The sequence below is a fragment of the Hypanus sabinus genome, chromosome 17 (genome assembly GCF_030144855.1).
Source record: "Hypanus sabinus isolate sHypSab1 chromosome 17, sHypSab1.hap1, whole genome shotgun sequence".
Classification (NCBI taxonomy): Eukaryota; Metazoa; Chordata; class Chondrichthyes; order Myliobatiformes; family Dasyatidae; genus Hypanus; species Hypanus sabinus.
In genome coordinates, this window is record NC_082722.1 from 68824335 (window position 1) to 68843141 (window position 18807).

Here is an 18807-nt window from a genome sequence, read left to right on the forward strand (position 1 = left end):
AGTTACTGGTGAACAGTGGTGAGCCAATTTGATGAAATTCAGAGATTTCAGTAATGCCTGTGTCATTAGACAGTGATTAAGCATTCTCTTATTAGTCACATCTAATGAGAATATACATAGCTTTGAAATTATACTTTTGAATTCACATATTCCTAACATTACCATTAATTAATGTGGAAGTTCATTCTGGAATCAGAATTGGAACAATAGAAGATAAAAACATTTATACATTGTACAGAATAGTTTTATTGTGTCTCCTGGTGACAGATCAGTGAATTGATTGTTGATAACAGATACAAACACTTAGTGACCACTTTATTAGATAAACCTGTATAACTGCTCTTTAATGCAAATATCTAATCAGACATTTCTAAATTAGTGTGGAAGATTAAATTGGGTTTCTATCTGTTTTCTCATGTTCTTTTGTTCATTATTTACTGAGTCGTATGATTATAGGTGATCATGGTCTTTACATGACTCCACTTGTTCTTGGCAAATTTTAGAAATAGCATATAATCGCTTAACAATTCAATGAAGATTGGAAGATAACAGGTCTTCTGACCTATATGTAGTACTGTACTCAACTAAAATAATTTAGCTGGTTATTATCACCTGACCACATGTGGGTATTGGTATTGATTTATTATTGTCATATGCACCTAGTTACAGTGAAAATCTTGTCTTGCAAATTGTTTATACAGATCAAACCATTACATACTGCAGGAGCTTGTTATGTGCAAATTGGTTGTTGAATTTCAATAGAAGTGCATTAAAAAAGATGTTAAGAAAATACAAGCTTTTCTTTTTAATTAGCTATACTGCCACACATTTGATTTTATTTGGAACAACAAAAAATCTGGTGCAAGAACTGAGCAGGTCAAGTGGCATCTGTGGGAGGAAAGGAATTGTCAGTGTTTCGGATTGAAACATTGCACCTTGACTGAGTTGGAAATATTGACATCCCCTTCTTCCCACAAACGCTTCTTGGTTCTTCCAGGAAATTGTTGCTCCAGATTCCTACACCTGCAGGGTTCTAGTGTCCTGATTTTAACTGGTGTTCAGTGGATTGCCAGAATGTCTTTGTGCAATGGGATAGTGCTGGATTAATTCGGTGCCCCTATGTGAAATGACAGAAGAACCTTGCAAAGCAGTGCACAGTGTGTTCTCCCAGCCCTCATTATTCAAGGTACCAAAAGGTCAACAGCAAATGGGTTCTCAGGTTAAGAGTTTCTCCTACTTTAATCTGTCCATTTGAAGTAAAGTTAATCCAAATATAAAACTTCTGAGCAGAATCTTGTTAATCAAAAATAAGGGTCAAACTTGTCAGGGGTAATGAGCAGTGCAGGAGACAACCTTTGACCTGTGTGCTGTTTAGAACAGACCAGGCTTAACTGCTGAAGAGCTCAAAGCCAAATTTCTTCATGGTTCCACTGATGATGTGAGTAATTTCTTTTTTACTATCTTCTAAGTTGCAGCCCGTGTCCACTTAGAATCCTAGTGCTCCCTTTGAATTTGCCAGAGTAAAGGCTGAACATTTGAAGGGCATCAAAACTGCCTGAGCTCAGATTAAATTCATTTTGTCTCTCTCTGCTCTAACCTAATGGTAAATGAAAATGTGGTTAACTTTCTCTGATTTCAGGATGCTTGAAAAAACCATGTTGCCACTGAAGTATTTTGTGTAGTGCCCATGGAAATATGTGAACTACAGTGGATGGTTTGGAAACTGCACGGAAATGTATTCAGTAATGTCATAATGACCAGATCATTTGATTTAGAATTTTTGGCTGTAGGATAAGTATTAGTTGAGACACCAAGACACTAGACTAAAGTCATAGAATCATAGAAAACTACATCACAGATACATGCCCTTCAGCCCATCTAGTCCAGTTTAACTATTAATCTGCATAGTTACATCAACCTGCACCCCTCCACACCCCTCTCATCCATATACCTATCCAAATTTCCTTTAAATATTAAAATTGAATCCACTTCCTCCACTTGCACTGCCAGTTTGTTCCACACTCTCTATTGTTCAATATTTCTCTGGGTGCCTTGGGATCATATACGTCCACCTTAGAGAACAGACATGAGGTTGACTAATGTCCCATGTGATTGATGTTGACACTTATACCATAGAAACACTTTCAAATTTGCATCTTGATCAGTTTACATTTTGTTTATTTGCCCATTAAGTAGCAATGTGTATTTACATAGTGCTTTTATCCTGAGTGCATTCAAACTACATTGTACATCAAGCACTGTATTAGGATTGATAACTAACGACTTAGCCAAAGCTGTAGATTTCAAAGAACATCTGAGGGAAAGAGAGAAAGAGAATTCCCAGGTTCTGCATCTGGAAAACTTCCTTAGGCATGCTCTGACATTCTAAGCAGCAATTTATCTTTAGGAAGAGAAGGGTTAAGAATATAAAAGTAACACATTACAGCACAGCGCAGGCCCTTCTGCCCATGATATGCCAACCTTTTATCCTACTCTAAGATCAATCTAACCCTTCTCTCCTAAATAACCCTCCATTTTTCTATCATTCATGTGCCTATCTAAGAGTTTCATAAATGCCTCTAACGCCTGTACCACCACCCCGGGAAGTTTTTCCACAACCCACACTCTCTTTGTAAAAGACTTGCCTCCGACATCCCCTTGTAGTTTATCCAATCTCTTTAAAATTATGCCCCCTCGTATCAGTCATTTCTGTTTTGAGAAAATGTCTCAGGGTGTCCACTCTTATCATCTTGTGCACCTCTGTCAGGTCACTTCACATCCTCTTTCACTATAATGTGCTCCTAGGCAGACATAAGTTTTGGTATGTAGCCTTGGACATTGCTCTAAAACACTCTGGGTTGGATTTTTGTGGGGTATTTCCAGTAGGCTTATGACTCCTTTGGAAAGAGTAGATGAAGACAGAGGAGTTATAGCCGTTAGCTAAGCCCATCACCCCTACTAGGGCATAGGCCATCAACAGCAGCTTGCCAAAGATTGATTGGCTCTCTACATCACCACACAACTTCATATCTCTTTTTGACAAAGATCCTTTCTCTCTCAGGGATGAAGTATTTGGAGCTCCTGTTGGCATTTCTGTAGCTGTGCGATTTTATGGGATGGGGTTGCTGGCCCCATAGCGAACCCTCCTCCTTTTGCAGTCAAGCTTGGGACTGTCCATGGCGGAGTTAATACATGAAGGCAGAAATGCTGAATTTTATAGTAGCCATTTGTTGCCATTTCTATGACTACTTTCCACCTTAGGGAGTTCCACGATTTAAACGTAGTGATGATGAAGGAAATCAGCAAAAGAATCGAAGTTAGATTCTGAGTCCATCTGTTAATCCCTTCAAACAAGGGAAACCACAGACCGGGAGAGGCAAAAAGCAGATGGCTGATCTGTCATCACTCATTTCACACTGTTCCAGAAGTCCTGTAAGTGTTCCCCATGCATGTATGACCTAAAGCTAAATGTCTGATTGGGTGTCTAGGAATGTGTACAAAAGGCTCCTCCTATGCAACAAGAGGATCTTTCACAGAAAGTATTGCTAAGAGTCATTTATTTATTTAGTGATATAGCGCAGAGTCGGCCCTACTGGCTCTTTGAACTACACCGCCCCGGCAACCCCGCAAACCAGATTAAACCAGACCTAAACCTGGGATGATTTACAATGACCAGTTAACCTACCCAGTATTTACTGTGGGAAGAAACCCGAGGACCCAGGGAAAACACACATATTCCACGGGGAGGATGTACAGAGACTCCTGAGAGAATGGCGTCAGAATTGAACTCTGATCTCCAGAACGTGCCGAGCTGTAATAGCGTTGTGTTAACCACTATGCTACTGTGGCACCTCATGTTAGGAGAGTTTCATATAGGATTTATTTCCAAGCCCATGAAGTGGAATTGTTAGAGCACAATTAGAGAGAGAGATTTGCATTTCTGAAAACATGTTTTATAATTTCTGAATCTCCTAAGGCACCATACACTAACTATAGAACATTTTAAGTGGAGACATTGTTGCAATAACGGGGATGGACAACTATTCTGTACACAATAAACTTAAGAAAACAGCATTCATACAATATGCTTTTTATGATCTCGATTGCTGGATTGAGAAATGCTTCTAAACTTTTTCCTAATGATGTTATATTATCTTTTAAGACCAACTTGGAGGGCTGTAAGGTTCTATGTTAATATTCAGTCCAAACATTGGCACCCCCTATAGTGTTGAAATCCCTGAGGATAGCACTGAAGGATCAGCCAAGGTTTATCAGAGATGAACTCTGCAATCTTACAAGCAAGAGCACCACAATACTGCACGAGCTCTGTCAACACACTGTTGCGTAGCTTTCACAGCTTGGGCCTCTCGAGCTTGGAGTTCAATTCCAGCAGCCTCCATAAGCACGTTTGCATCTCCACCCCCCCCCCCCACCCCCCGGGAGTGTGAGTTTCCTTCAGGTGCTCCAGTTTCCTCCCACCATCCAAATATGTACCAGTTAGTAGGTTAATTGGTTATTGTAAATTGTCCTGTGATTAGGCTAAGGTTAAATCGGTGGGTTGATGGGTGGCCTGGCTCAAAGGGCTGGAAGGGTCTGTTCTGTTGTATCTCTAAGTAAAATAAAGCCTATTATGCATATCATGCATCATTTTATTTCAAAGTTTGTAGTGGTGTCATCATTGATAACCAAATGTCACATTCCTACCTAATGCAGAATAATACTACATCATTAATAATTTTGTGTTGATATCACATGATTAGTTAACTGAATATCTTCCAGTGAATTTATCATGATGGTTAACTTTTTCACACAGAGAGTGGTGGGTGTGTGGAATGCACTACCAGCGAGGGTTGTAGAGGGGGATACAATAGGGTCTTTTAAGAGACTCTTAGATAGGTACATAGAGCATAGAAAAATAGAGAGCTATGCAGTAGGGAAATTCTAGGCTATTTCTAGAGTAGGTTACACGGTCAGCACAACATTGTGGGTTGAAGGGCCTGTAATGTGCTGTAGATTCTATGTTTCTATGTTTCATTGTGGGAGGAATATGTAGTCAAAATGCCAACATAATAATCTTTCTTTAGAACAATAGATGTCTGAAGGACTGCAATGTCATCATAGGATTCGGGCATCAAGATGTTGTAGAATTATTGATTGAGACAGTGGTAGAGGCAGGAAAAAGCAGGTAGTGGTATAACTAAACTTATTTTTAATGTTACATGGATGAGAGGTGGAGGTGAATAAGACAGAATGGACAGCATTTCCTTTTCCCCAGGGCGGCAATGGTTAATACAAGAGGGAATAATTTTAGGGTGATTGGAGGAAAGTATAGGGAGATATCTGAGGTAGGTTTTTTATAAAAAGAATGTGGAACATGCTGCCGGGGTAATGGTAGAGGCAGATAAATTAGGGACATTTAAGAGAGTCTTAGATAGGTACATGGATGAAATAAAAATGGAGAGTTATCTGGGAAGGAAGGGCAAGATTGACCTTTAGGGTTAGATTGAGGAAGGGTTAAAAGGTCAGCAAAACATCATGGGCCAAAAGGCCTGTGCTGTACTGTGCTACTCTATGTTCTATGTTATTTCTGCAGAAACCAGAAATCTGAAATTTAAACAAAAATGTATATTTAAAATATTCTGCTAGTCAAGCTGCATATAGTCATAGAGTTATAGAAAAGTACAGCACAGAAACAGGCCTTTCAGCCCATCTAATCTATGCTGAACCATTTGAACTGCTTCTGCTCATCTACCTCATCTGGGATTGTAGCTCTCTGTACTCCTACCATCCGTCTACCTAACCAAACTACTCTTAAACGCTGAAGTTGAGCTTTCATGCACCACTTGTGCTGGCAGCTCATTCCATCTTCTCACAGCCCTCTGAGTGAAGAAGTTTCCCCTCATGTTCCACTTAAACTTTTTGCCTTTCACCTTTAACCCAGGACCTCTAGTTGTAGTCTCATCCAACTTGCATTTACCCCTCATGGGTTTGTGTGCCTCCATCAAATCTCCTCTCAACCTTCAAAGGTCCTAGGAATAAAGTCCTAACCTATTCAATCTTTCCTTATCACTTATGTCCTCCAGACCTGGTAACATCCTTGTCACTCTGCCAACCTTATTTACATCTTTCCTTGAAGGTAGGTGACCAAAACTGCACACAAAACACCGAAATAGGCCTCACCAATGTCTTAAGCATCTGGGGAGAGAGTGACTATAAAATGACAGCCCAATGTTCTGTCATCAGGACGCTACAAAATAGAGTCAAATTTCATTCTCACTGATTAGAGATTCATTTCTATTGTGGCAAATAAAAGCAGCTAAAAAGAAAGTTACTGACATTTGAGTGGCTTTCTCTTTTTGATGAACTGTTCAGAGAAGATGAGTCATGAGACAAAGGCTAAGACTGAATTTCCACACGAGATGCCTGATCGACAGCTGCAAATTTAATAGAAAGTACAGACGTTTGTAAGGAATGTGAGCACTGGCTGGGATTATTTCTTGAACTTGTAGAGAAAACTTCACCGAAGTAACATTGAAATGCTGGTGGTGTCAACATGTGTGGGTTTTACATTTATCTTAAATCAAAGGCTACTCTCGAGTTTGGGAGAAATATATTTATTTATTTATTTTATTTACTTAGAGATACAGCATGGTTGTGGGACCTTCCGACCTTACATCACCCCATCCAATTACACTCCATGTGATCAATTAGCCTACTAACCTGAATGTCTTTGGAATGTAGGAGGAAACCAGAATATCCAGAGCAAAGCCATGGGGAGAACGTACAAACTCCTTACAGGCAGTGGTGAGATTGAACCCAGTTCTCTGGCATTGTAATAGCTTTATGCCAATTTTCTCACCACTGTGATACCCCACTATTAGAAGGCAGCCTACACTATGATAAGACATAAAACCAAAGACATAGGAGCAGGTTTTGGCAATCTGACCCATAGAGTGCTCTGCCTTTCCATCATGGTACTATACTGAACTAGTTTACAGGTGGCCCTGGTTTTTCGAACGTTCGTTTTATGATAGCTCGCTGTTACGAAAGACCTACATTAGTACCTGTTTTCGCAAACCAAAGAGGATTTTCGCTTTTACAAAAGAAGACGCCCGCTTTATACGCGTGTTTACCCCGAGAAAGACTACCGTGAAGCCTTGTGCGGGCAATTGTGTGCACATGTGTGTATGAGTGTAGGCGTGTACTTGTGCATGCGTGTATGTGCCGATTTTTTTTCTCCAAATCAATTTTCACTCGCTGTCTTCCCGATTCTGAAATCCTAAAATTCCTTGATATTATCCGACATGATCAATAAAATTAACAAGCCAACATATCCATCAAACCTGCCCCATACCTCTCCTGGTAGTCCTTTATGGCTAAACATTTTATTCCACAATCACCTCCCTGCACCCGTGTCACTGCCAACTCACCTTTCCCACCATGTAATCCCTTGTGATAAAGAGGCCAGAGAGAGCATGTGGATGGGTAGAGAAAGATTTGCTGGATAAGGTTAATACTTACATTGCAATTTACTGCAGTTGACTCATCTGCTTGTTACTTTTTTACCAGCTCTATGGGGAATAGTTAATCCTGTAAAGGTTTTTATATCTACAGTGCGCTGACTTATCCTGTTACAGTTTAGTGAATTTATTTTAGTATTTAGACATGGTCTATTGACTTGCTTGTTGCACAAGTTTCTAAAGGCAAGGAGGATTAAATGAAGCCATATGAGCTAAGGGAGAGACTAAGAGACATTAATGAGGATGTTCAGGTTTATTCCACAAGCTGCTGAACTAATAAAGGGAAATAGAAACTAAGTAGTTCCTCAAACCCTTCAATGAACCTACTCGGCCCATTGAGGGCACTGACCTCCCTTTACTCTACATCACATTGTTCTGGTTTGAAAGCCCCATGGTGCCACTTCTGTCCTTCCAGAACTTAGTTCTGGAATTCCTTCCCGAAACCTCCACATCTCCGTCTTTTCTTGAGCTCTTCTATTAGCTCGTATCCAGATCAAAATAGCAGGCTTAGTGATGGCAACCAAGACACGAGGTGCTGGAAGATCTCCATTAGAATCAGGATAAGATTTAGCATCAGTGATACCTGCTGTGAAATTTGCTTTTTTGCAGCAACAGTACAGTGCAAGTGATTTAAAAAAATGGCAAAATAGGGTATGAATAGGGCAAATGCAATTAATCTTTCTTCGCTGAGATTGGGTGAGACCAGAGTGCAAAGACTCAGAATAGAGAGATCCCGCTTTAAAACTGAGATGAGGAGGAACTTCTTTCACCAGAGGGTGAAATTGGTTGTTACAGGTGGCTGTGGAGGCCAGGTCATTGAGCATATTCAAGGCAGGGGTTGATATGTTCTTGATTAGTCAGGGCATGAAAGGTTACAAGGAGAAGGGAGAATTGGGTTAGGAGGGAAATGGATCAGCCATGATGAAATGGCAGAGCAGACTCATTGGGTCAAATGGCCTAATTTTGTTCTTATGTCTTATGGTTATATGGTCTTAGAAATAGAGGCTCTGGATTAAGGGTGAAAAGTGAAATATTTAAATGAAACATGAGGGGGAGCATATTCATTCAGAGAATGGTGTGAGTGTGGAACAAGCTGCTAGCAGAAGAGGTGGATATGGGTTTGGTTTCAATATTTAAGAGAAGTTTGGATAAGTACATGGATGAGAGGGGTATGGAGGGCTGTGGTCCTGGTGCAGGTCAATGGGACCAAGCAGAATTATCATTCAGCACAGACTAGATGGGCCAAAGGGCCTGTTTCTCTGCTGTAGCACTCTATGACTAGGCTACGTCAACCAAATGAGCAAATGAATAAACAAATAGTGCAAAATATTGAGGCAGTGTTTATGCATTCAAGAACTGCTTGGAAATCTGATGGCAGAGGTTAATAAATAGTGTGTACTTTGTGGTAATTTTACTCAGATTTTCCCTCATGAAGCTCCCTGGGATGTTTAGCACAATGTCATTTTGGTGGGCTAGCTCAACGAGTTATAGAGAGAAACATGACAGACAGAGGTATTTTGTCCCTGTAGATCTAAGATGACCATCACAACACACATATTCTCACTATGCTTTGTGTCTCTGATGTTATTTCATTACAAAGCTTCTTAAGTACCTTGATTTGTAAAGGGAGGTATAAAGCATTTGTGAACTGTGGGTGGAAATGAGAGAAGCTGTATCAGTGCAGATGCTTTCCTTCTACAAGTTTAAGTATGCTAGTTAATTGCTAATTGAGTTGTTATTGTTACAAAGTCAACTCAAAGTTAAATTTATTGTCATATGCACCAGTGCAATGAAGAACTTAGCTGCAGCAGTTATGGACATCCTTGGGTGTGTTGGTTATTAACGCAAAAGAAGCATTTCGCTGTATGTTTTGATGTGTTAATATACTTGTGACAAATAAATGTAATCTTTAAATCTTTTTAAATCCTTTAAATCTTTTCCAAGAAAAATTCATCAATATAAGTTCTACAAGTCACTTTGAAGTTGTGACTGTTCTGAACCAGATGCTTTTTCACAAAATGTGATCCCAGAAAAAGTAATTTTGGGTAACCCAGCCATTTAATCTTTTGCTGATAGCGCTGGTTAATGGGCAAGTAATGGAAAAGATATGGTTGGGTTGGAGGATGGAGATGATTAAGTTGAGAAGATAGTCACTCATGGTCTGAATTGAAAACTAGTTTAAGTAAGGGAGTATGTTGCTTGGATTTCCAGCATCTGCAGATTTTCTCTTGTTTGTTGTTAATCAAGAGAGCATGTAGCTTGTTGTGCTATAAAAAATTGCAGCAGCTAATGGGTTAGATCTTACTAGGAGGGGTATAGATAGGGTTAATGCAAGCAGGCCTTTTTTCAGTGAGGTTGGGTAAGACTAGAACTAGAGGTCATAGGGTAAGGGTGAAAGGTGAAATGTTTAAGGGGAACATGAGAGGGAACAACTTCACTCAGAGGGTGGTGAAAGTGTGAAACAAGCTGCCAGAGGAAGTGATGGATGCGGGTTCAATTTCAACTTTTAAAACAAATTTGGAGAAACGCATGGACGGGAGGGGTATGGAGAGTTATGGCCCGGATGCTGGTCAATGGGACTAGTCAGAATAATGGTTCACCATGGACTGGGTGGGCCGAAGGGCCTGTTTCTGTACTGCAATTCTCTATGACTCTATAATCAAAATACACTTGCAGGAGCAGCTCTGCATAATTCTACTTGTAAGGCTCTGAGTTCATTAGGAAAATGAGTTTGTAGTCTGATGCCTGGCAAACAGTAGCAAGCAGATCAGTCATGGCTGAGTTCAAGAGCTATCAGGTACTTGAGAGGCAAAAAAAGGTTATGAAAAGAATAGGATTCAGTCATAAAGGTACTTGTATTCAGTTACAGAAGTAAACAACAGTGGCTACCTGGGAATGAAACCCAGACTATAATTTAATCAAGAGGTTGGAGATGATATCATAAAGAGCAGAGTTCGAGTGCTTTAGAGCTGCAATACTGGCCCTGAGATTAGATTACAGTTTCGCGATTGCTCTGTGAGTTACTGCTATCTTTTAATATTTATGATACGTTCTGTTCTAATTTGATATGCACTTCTGTTCTGTTTCTTTGCTCTGTTCGATGCAGCAATGGCAGACGTGTCTGATGATAATTGTCCTTGTACTCCATGCCCTCAAAGTGCAATGAGTTTTAACTGCAGTGACCCCCGGACCACAGGCTCAATAATCAAAAACAGCCCCTTGAGAAAACGCTACGTGCAGAACATCAGGGTAATTTCTCCTACTCCCCACTCTTCCTAATCCCTGGACTGTTGCCTGGAAAACTATACTGGAAGATAGTTCCACAATCACTATGCGGGTTTGTATATGTACTCTCCATGGCTTAAGTATTTAGTAGGTTCTTCAACATGCAAGAACAACATCTATTTCCATCTGTAGATCATCCCGCACAGAAGGAGTGCAGCATGATCGACAGACCATAGAACAAGACTTGGATGATTTAAAGGCCAGGCCAGATGGATGAAAGGGGCAGGGTGTTGGGACCAGGAGTGAGAGTTGGGCTGGTTCTGCTCACTGCCTTTCTCTGCACTGAGGATGAGGCTGTGGGCTTCCTCCGCCTGCTCCGGGATTTGTGACTCCGTGACTGTTGCTCCGCTGTGTGCTGAATGGAGGCTGGCACAGTGAGCCTACATCAATTGCTCCTGGCCTCATGTCTGCGGAGCCACTCTCGCCCTAATTGCCATTTACTTACTTTCATTTTTTTGCATGACTTGTTTTGTTTTTCTCTCTGCACATTGGGTGTTTGTCTGAATTCTTTTTTTAATAGGTTGTTTTGGGTTTCTTGTTTTGTGGCTGCCTGTTAGAAATCTCAAGCCTGGGTAGTGTGTACATAGTTTAATAATCAAAGTACTTTGAACTTCAAACTTTTGATTGAACTCTATTCATTGCCCTCATACTGGCTATTCAATTATTGCTAATACAAGTAGCTGGAAATCCCGAGTAAGAGTGCTGGAGGAACTCAGTAGCTCAGGTAGCTTCTATGGAGAGGAATAATGAGTTGACATTTCGGGCCAAGAGCCTTCATCAGGGTCATAGTAAATAATATGATCAGGTTAGAAGATGTGCAAGAGATGAGGAGGCACAAGCGATACTACCCTACCTGCTGAGGTTTTTCCAGCATTCTGTGGGTGTTAAGTTACTGTTGTCTAATTATTCCCATCCCCCACTTTCTTCTAATCTCCCTGTGCTTGCTTCCCCTTCAAGCAATTAGTCAAAATCAAAGTAAAATATATTATCAAAGTATGCATATTTCAGAATATACTACCTTGAGATTCATTTTCTTGCAGGCAGTTACAGGAAAATAAAGAAATACAATGGAATTTACAAAAAATCTATTCATAAACAGCAAGACAATTAATCACCATGCAATATAAGGCAAATTGTGCAAATAAATTTTAAAAAATACCAAGAACACAAGTTGCAAAATTATTCCATTTAAGCAGCAATTATGAAATACCAAGGTTACATTCCTTGGAATTAGGAAACCCAAGGGGTGATTTAATAAATGTTTTCTTGGCAATATGAGAAACTAATCAAAAGGAAAAGCCCCTATTGGTCAGAGAACAATTAGAATCAGAATCATGTTTATTATTGCGGATATATATGTTGAGAAATTTAAAGAGCAAACATGAGGAAATCTGCAGATGCTGGAAATTCAAACAACTACACACACAAAATGCTGGTAGAACACAGCATCTATAGGGAGAAGCGATGTCGACATTTCGGGCTGAGACCCTTAGTCCTGATGAAATTTGTTGTTTTGCTGCAGCATTACAGTGCAATCCATAAAGAATTACTAGAAATTCACAAGAAATCTGTAAAAGAAGGAGAAAAGTAGTGAGGTGGTGTTCATGGGTTCATGGACCGTTCAAAAATTTGATGGGAGAGGACAGGCGGTGATGCAACCACTCATAGTACATAAGTAGAAATTTGCTGGAGTCTTTGGTGAATACTATACTCTTAATGAAATATAACCACCAGTGTGCCTTCCTTGTGATTGCACTAGTATGTTGGATTCAAGATAGAATTGATCTTGTTCCACCTAATAAACCACCATACTGCCCCACATGGACAGAGGTTTTTAGGGAACGGAGAAAAGACACATTTAATTGTTCTGCCATGTTCTCATTGAATGATGGAGCTGATTTGAAGGGCAAAGCAGCTTCCGTATATTTATCTTTAAGAAGTTATTTAAAAAATTACTTTCATTGAAGTATTCAGATTTACAGTAACTTACAAAAATTGTTCATCTCTTATCATTGGCTTACTTATCTTAAGTCAGTGTTTAAAACACTTTTCTGAAAATCGGAACTGTTTTTTTTCCATATGGGTTAGATACCGGACTAAATTCCAAAGGTCTGAAGTACCGTTTGAGGAAAATGAGTTCAAATCTCACACAGCAGCTGAGGAATTTATATTCAAGTAATTTGATAAATATGGAATTAGTAAAACATGCTAATTTAATTTGTTAAGAAAAAAGAATAGTAAGAGTATGTCTGATTAACATCCTGTAGGGCTGCAAATGCACTATACTGATTCATATAAGATTCTAGACATATTTATGTGGTTGGCTCTTAACTATCCCCTCAGTACAAGACAATGAGGAACGGGAAACTAATGATGATAAGGCCTGTGACGTCTGTAACTGTAAGGAAAGAATACATTTCAAAAAAATCTTCACTAGATCCCTTTTCATAGCACAGAACATTCCTACAATTTATTCAAGAGCTTCAAATACTCTTATCTGCATTTTTTTTCTGTCACAAATTTGACAGAGATTGTCAAAATCAGATTTGTGACTGAAGTTGGAATTGTTGGCTCAGTTGATTACACCAGTCGCCACCAAGTCCAAAGCTTGAAGTTCTTTTCAGAAAACTAAAGCAAAATTCTGCTTTTAAAGAGCACCTCTTGGATTACCACTAAGATAAGCCATTAAGCCAAGGCCTCTCCCACTTTCTTATGTTGAAGTACAATATTGCATGGCAAAATTTCATAGAGTGTCTTGGCCAATATTTACCCTGGTCTATTGAAAAAAAATGAACAGATTTTTTTGGACAGTGTCACATTAAGTTTTCTGGGAACTTATTGTGGTGAAATTGGTTGGTATCGCAGCAGGGAATAGGCAAGTGACTTCCTGTTTGTATGGAATTATTGGATGAATAAAGAAAAGCAATATAAATCCGTGATGGCATATCAGTTAGTGCCGCACTATCATAGATCAGGGCGTCGGAGTTGGAAGATCAGTTTTGGAATCCTCTGTAAGTAGTCACTGGATGTGCTTCCCAGGGAATGTGTGAGTTTTCTCTGGGTCCTCTAGTTTTCTCCCATGATTCAAAGATGTACCGGGTAGGTTAATTGGTTATTGTAAATTATCCCGCAATTAAGTTAGGAAAATATCGTGGTTGTCGAGGTTGCTAGATGGTGCGGTTCGAAGAACTGTATCGCTAAATACATTAACTAATCTAAGCTTAATAACTTAAGACAATGCAGGGACAAAGAAGACTGTGACTTTATGTCCAGAAATTTACCAAAGCTGGCAGGACAAATGAAGGCTATTGAAAAGTATATAAAAATATTGCCGTATGAACAGAGACATGGAGGAAACAAACAAGGAAATACCCATAAATGGCACCCTTGCCTAGGCTATTGTTTTTAATTCTGGGCATTCGACATGAGGAAGAACAGCAAGATCTTAGATAGGGTGCAGAAAAGAGGTCATGGGATCCAATAGGGTTGTGGATTTGAGATGTTGGTCAAACTATGGGCTTTCCACTACGCAGAGATGTTTATGAGGAATTTTTACAGAGAAGAGTGAATGCAGAAAGATGTAGACTGTAGTTAAGTTTCCTTTTACTTTTTTTTTTTGTAATTTTTTTTAATTGAAGTTCATCAAACAAACATTTCCGTAAGATGTATTTCAGAAATTGTATATATATATCATATAATCATATAGATCATAAAATCTCCACGAAGTATTTATCTGAGGTATACACTTATAGAAGAGAGTGGAAAGAAAAAACAAGCAAAAGGAAAGAACTATGTACAAGTAGGGAGTGATTTTTTTTTTAAACAGATTCATTAATTTGTGAGAATAAAATCAGGCCTATGGGGCATTATGTAGTTAAACCATTTTTCCCAGTATGAATCAAATTGTTCCAGCTTATGATTAACAGATGCTGTTATCTTCTCCATTTTGTAAATATCCATTGGAATTTCCATCCGTGTATTTAAAGTTGGGCTCTCCTGTGATAACCATTTCTTAATAAGAGTCTTTTTACCAGCCACCAACAGTATATTCATTAAATATTTATCTCTTTTCAACCATTCTTGAGGTATATATCGAAAATATATGGTCTTACTCTCCAAGGGTATTTCACATTTAAAGATATCTTGTAGGGCATTGTGTATCCCCCTCCAATAGTTTTTGATAACAGGGCAGTCCCAAAAAATATGATAATGATTTGCATTTTGATTTCCACAATTTCTCCAGCAAACAGGGAGGTTACCATCATAATGGGATTTCTGAGAGGGTGTAATAAAATATCTTATCAAGTTTTTCCATCCAAACTCCCTCCATTTCTGTGAATTGGTGCACTTCCATTGATACCTCCATATTGTTGTCCATTCTTCCTCAGATATAATTATCTCTCCTTCCTTCTCCCATTTTATTTTAATGTATGAAGTCGAATGTATTTTAAGATTTGACAACCCCTTAGAATCATTTCAAGCATGTTTAAGTTTCCTTTTTCAAGCCTGATAGGCCTGAATTATACAAATATGATACAGGGCTGGGTGAGGTATACAGAGGGAAAATTTGTCTTTTCCACAAATTCAGGAGTTCAGGGAGTTTGGTGTTAAGTTAAAGGACAGAATCTCCTGTTTTGTTCTCAGGGTTGCTACCCATGCCAGAACTAGGAAGATTATACAGTTTAACATATGGCTAAGGAGTTGGGGTAAGAGGGAGGGCATAAGGTTTTTGAATCATTGGTCTCTCTTCCAGGGAAGGTGGAACCTGTACAGAAGAGATGGTTTGCACCTGAACTGAAGGGGGACAAATGCCTTAGAAGAAAGATTTGCTAATGCTGCACAGTGGGGTTTAAACTAGGGTTATAGGGGGATGAAAACCAGAGTGTCAAAACAGTTAGTGGGGAGGTTGTGGAGGCAGATGTTGGTAAGACCTCAGACAGAATCATGAATCAAAAGGCTGAGCATGGTGCAACTAGTGTCATGAGAAGTTTATATTTCAATGCAAGAAGTATCGTAGGAAAGGTGGATGAGTTCAGGGCAGTGAGACTTGGTTGGTGGATGGGCTGGCAGCTCTATATACCGGGGTTGTGTTTCTTCAGGCGTGACAGAATAGAGGGGTTAAAGGCGATGTTACTAGCAGTCAGGGAAAACGTCACGGCAGTGCTCTGTCAGTACAGACAGGAGGACTCACCTAGTGAGGTGTTATGGGTGGAACTGAAAATGAGGTATATGTCTACTTTAATGGGGTTATATTACAGACCACCCAACAGTCTGAAGGAATTAGAGGAACAAATTTGCTCAGAGATCACAGATTGTTGAAAGAAACATATAGTTGGTGTTTTTAACTTTCCACATATTGACTGGGAATCCCATACTATGAAAGGACTAGATGAGTTAGGGTTTGTCAAATGTGTTCAAGAAAGTTTCCTTCATCAGAACACAGAAGTCCCAATGAGAGAATGTGCAGTACTAGATCTGCTATTCGGGAATGAGACAGGCAGGTGACCGAAGCTTGTGTAGGGGAACACTTTGTATCTAGTGACCACAATGCAATTAGTTTCAAAGTAAATCTACAAAAAGATAGGTTTGGTCTACGGGTTACACTCAGGCTTCAGTTCTTTGCAGTGGTGGGACCAGCTGCCGGGGGCTCACGGCTGGCTGCATTTCAATATTCCAAGGATACAGCCTAGAAGATGAGCACACCTTCAGGGTTCTGAGGTTTTGCGGGCCTGTGGATGGGTTGATTCTTGCTGGTTGCCTGGGTGGAGAACTTGAAAAAAAAAGTGACCTGGCAGACGTTTACTACCGTAAATGAGCGCGTTGTTTTATCATGTCTCCCCTATCGCTGTGAAAGGGGACACCTCTTTTTTCCTTGGCATATAGAATTGTTGGGAGAATGATTAGTTTTTTATTGTACAGCAGATAATGATCTTTCTTGAGCGCTTTGCTAATGTATGCTTGGTGGGTGGGGGGGGGAATTGTTGCTCTGCTGCTGCAGTGCAAGAGTGGGGAAGTCAGGGGGGGTGTTGGGGTTCTAATATTTTGACTCTCACTCATTCCTTGGGGTACTCCTCTGTTTTTGTGGATGTCTGCAAAGAACAAGAGTTTCAGGATGTATATTACATGCATTTCTCTGATACTAAGTGGAAGTATTGAACTATTTAAGTTGAGGGGAAGAAGTTCAAAGGAGATGTGTAGGGCAAATATTTTACACAGAGAGTGGTGGGAGTCCGGAATCCGCTGGCAGGGATGGCAGTAGAGAGAGATACAATAAGAGTGTTTCAGAGGCACATGAATGGCACACGAGTGTGCAGAGTATGGAAGAACATGGACCTTGTGTAGGCAAAAGGAATTAGTTTAATTTTGTTTAGTTACTAGTTCAATTGTTTTGGCAATGCATTTGGGCCATAATGTCTGTTACTGCGCAATACTATTCTATGTCCCATGAGGATGGATTTAAGTGAGGCACATGAAATATGAGATCTCCAAACAGGGTGGATTGGAAGGACCATACCACTGAAGGAGCGGTCAACTAGTGGGGCTCATTGATTCAAAAAACAGTAAGTCAAAAGACTTACCCAGGGAGGTTGGGAATGTGGAAGTCAGTTCCTGAAAGGGTGATGGGTGCTGTGGTGCTGCAGTGGTTAAACCACTGAACTGGTAACCCAGTGCCCCACATTAGAATCAGATGCATAAGATCAAATAACTCACATAAAATGGTCAGAAAAAGCCAAGCCAGCCTTTCAGTTGTAATCTAGCTACTATATTAAAATAGATTAAGGCACTGTTGTGGTGAACTATGTGCCTGTCGGGACACGCCCCCTGCTGACTGCTCCTGTGGCTCCTCCCACAGGCCCCTGTATAAAGGAGATCTGAGGCCTGACGCTCGGCCTCAGTCTCCAGGACATTGTATGATAGACACTCACTCCTGGTTCCTTCTTCCAGTCAATAAAAGCCAATATCTCGCCTTACGTCTCAGTGTGAGTTATTGATGGTGCATCAACTGTGTCATGGGATAACCTCAGAATAAATCTGCCAGCTCTAAGGATGCTCTGCTTGTATACATACAAGCCATATTTAACATCACACTAAAAGCTATAGAAGGAGGTAGAGCCATACAGCAAGGAATCTGGCCCAACTTGTCTAAGTATCTACCTAAACTAATTCCATTTGCCTGCATTAGGCCCATGTCCATCTAACCCAGGGTATCCCAACCTTTGTAATGCCATTGACCCCCACCATTAACCAAAGGGTCCATGGACCTCAGGTTGGGAACCCCTGATCTAAACCTTTCCCATCCAGGACTCTGTCTAAGGGGCAGAACGGTAGCAATAGACAATATACAATAGGTGCAGAAGTAGACCATTCAGCCCTTCAAGCCTGCACCACCATTCTGAGATCATGGCTGATCATCTACTATCAGTACCCGGTTCCTGCCTTGTCCCCATATCCCTTGATTCCCCTGTCCATAAGATACCTATCTAGCTCCTTCTTGAAAGCATCCAGAGAACTGGCCTCCACTGCCTTCTGAGGCAGTGCATTCCACACCCCCACAACTCTCTGGGAGAAGAAGTTTTTCCTTAACTCTGTCCTAAATGACCTACCCCTTATTCTCAAACCATGCCCTCTGGTACTGGACTCTCCCAGCATCTGGAACATATTTCCTGCATAGTGGTTAGCACAATGCTTTATTGTACCATCGACCCTGGGTTCAATTCCTGCTGCTGACTGTGAGGAGTTTGTATTTTCTCTCTCTGACTGCATGGGCTTTCTCCAGGTGCTCCAGTTTCCTCCTACAGACCAATGATGTACTAGTTGGTAGGTTAATTGATCATTATAAATTATCCCATGATTAAGCTAGTTAACTGGGAGTTGATGGGTAGTGCCCCTTGAAGGGCTGGAAGCCTATTCCATGCTTTATATCAATAAAATAAATTTATAAAACAGTAAGTGGCTTTTCAATGTTGTTATTGTACCCATTGCTACAGCTGCCTCTGAAAGC

General features: G+C 40.2%; 2 long non-coding RNA genes across 2 annotated transcripts in view; one reads left to right on the forward strand and one right to left on the reverse strand.

Moving 5' to 3' along the window:
• LOC132407028 (uncharacterized) overlaps positions 1–7502 on the reverse strand; it is a 44879-nt gene extending 37377 nt beyond the window's left edge. Inside the window, exon 1 of the long non-coding RNA XR_009516348.1 lies at positions 7431–7502. This is a non-coding gene — a long non-coding RNA (uncharacterized LOC132407028). The remainder of the gene's footprint in view (positions 1–7430) is intronic.
• LOC132407027 (uncharacterized) overlaps positions 1387–18807 on the forward strand; it is a 163227-nt gene continuing 145806 nt past the window's right edge. Inside the window, exon 1 of the long non-coding RNA XR_009516347.1 lies at positions 1387–1438. This is a non-coding gene — a long non-coding RNA (uncharacterized LOC132407027). The remainder of the gene's footprint in view (positions 1439–18807) is intronic.